The sequence below is a fragment of the Arachis ipaensis genome, chromosome B05, assembly GCF_000816755.2.
Source record: "Arachis ipaensis cultivar K30076 chromosome B05, Araip1.1, whole genome shotgun sequence".
NCBI classification, from domain to species: Eukaryota; Viridiplantae; Streptophyta; class Magnoliopsida; order Fabales; family Fabaceae; genus Arachis; species Arachis ipaensis.
The window spans coordinates 67,600,685-67,603,025 of record NC_029789.2 but is presented as its reverse complement, the minus strand read 5'-3'; positions in this window follow the sequence as shown (position 1 = coordinate 67,603,025).

The window sequence follows — 2,341 nt, the reverse complement described above, 5'->3', positions numbered from 1 at the left end:
AGACAGAATGCACAACAGTGAAAATAGAACACTCCGGAAAGAGTGTTAAAGTTGAACGCCAGCTAGGGTATCCCTGCTAGGCGTTCAACGCTCCAAGAGGGGAGCATCGTTGGCGTTGCACGCCAGCCAGGAAGCAGCCCCTGGGTGTTCAAACGCCAATGCAAAGAAGTAGGGAATCTGGAATTCTCTATCCTCTCAAGACCAAGAGGTCCCACAGAAGCTCTACCTACCCCACCTTCTTCTTCCCCATTGATCATATTTGCTCGAGGGCGAGTAAAACTCTTAAGTTTGGTGTTGCAAAAGCTCTGTTTTGTGACTTCTACCACTCTTAAGTATAGAAGAAGAGGATGGAGCAAACCAGAGTGCGTGCACATGAGCCTGTGCAGCCATCTCAACAAAGACAAAGGAGTGATATAGAAGAGATTAAGTAGCACATGTAATCCTCAAGGAGGAGCACTGGCCACCATCATTCAGGTGGATTCGATCTCTTTATCTCCTTTTTTGTTATTTTTTTATTTTCTGTCTGTTTATTCTATTCTCTTATTCTAGTTGCATGATCATTTGCATTGATGCCTTTAAGTTGTAAAATGTTCCACATATCTTTCACTTTGCTTAAATGAAAAATTTTTTTAATTGAAAAGAATTGAGAGATGCATAAATTTCAAGTTTAAAATAAGACTAGTTTAACTAGTTTGATGTGGTGTCATTTGCTTTTGTCTTCTGAATGTATGATTAAAAAGTGCATATTTGAAGTTGTAACTTTAGAATGTTGGCTCATGAAAGAATAAGGAAAAAGGAAAAGTATTATTGATAATATGAAAAATCTGAAAATTGATTCTTGAAGCAAGAAAAAGTAGCAAAAAGCAAAAGAAAAAGCATGTTGAAAAAAATGAAAAAAATTACTATGCATGCAAAAAAAAATGAAAAGTAAAAAAATCTATTACTGCCCAAAAATGCAGGAAAAGGAGGGTAGATTGAAAAAGCTAGTAACCCTTTAAACCAAAAGGCAAGGGTAAAAGGACCCAAGGCTTTGAGCATTAATGGATAGGAGGGCCCAAAGGAATAAAATCCTGGCCTAAGCAGCTAAACCAAGTTGTCTGATAAACCACTATTTCATGGTTTATATTGTGTTTAAATTGTGTGGTTTTATCATGATCTTTGCCCACTTATTCATTAAATAACCATGCATTTGTATTTCTTTCCTAAAGATGCTTTATGGTTGAAAACTTGCTTCCTAGAGACTTTTAATCATGTATTTTATTTCTCCCTTATTCCATTCGATGCCGTGATCTGTGTGTTAAGTGTTTCAGGCTTTATAGGGCATGAATGAGTTGGAGATTGGTAGGGAAGCCTGCAAAAATGGAAGGAACACAAAAAAATGAGGAGATGACCAGCGGAAGCGATGTGGCCGCATAGATGACGCGACCGCGCGAAAGAGAGCAATTTGAAGCGACGCGGCTGCATGGATGACGCGACCGCGCGGCATGGAACAGCACGAGTGACGCGGCCGCATGGACGACGCATCCGCATGGCAAAGCAGAAACGCGAATGACGCGTCCGCATGAGCGACGCGATCGCGTAACATGCGCGATCTGCATAATTTGCAGATTCGCTGGGGGCGATTTCGGGCCCTATTTTGACCCAGTTTTCGGCCCGGAACAGCAGACTAGAGCCAGAGAACATACAGAAACCAAAAACAACATTCATTCTACACAGTTTTAGTTTTTAGATCTAGTTTTACTCCTCCTCTAGGTTTTCTCTCTACACATTCATAGTTCTTAGGATTTTAGTTTTCTCTAGCCTTTTGCATTGGGATATTGAGAAGAGTTATTACCTCATCAAGACTTCGTCATTCTAGTTCGTTTTCTTTACTTGGCTTACTTTTCCATGTTCCTTGCTTTGTTTAATTTTACCATTGGAATATTTTTAGGATTATTTAATACAAGGATCACTTTTATTTTTAATTGATTATTTTTAATTTTTATTTAGGAGGGACAACAACAGAGGAGGCAGAGATAATCAGGGAAATTAGAGGTGGAATAACAACAATAATAGGCAGCAGAACCAGTACCAGCCTCACAGAGCACCTCACTTGAGACAATCCCAAGAACCACAGAATACCCAACAGCAGACCTCTCAATTTACTCACCCTTCTTCATCTCCTAATGAAGAGTAACTAAAATTTTTTGAGCGAAGTCAACAGACCATGGAAAATAACATTAATGCCAGTCTGAATGGTCTGGCCGCTACCCTGCAAGCTCTTGTCTCACAGATTGGATCAATGCAAAATTCCAGTAACCAACCTTCAAGCTCCACTGGAATCCCCTCTCAACCATTACCC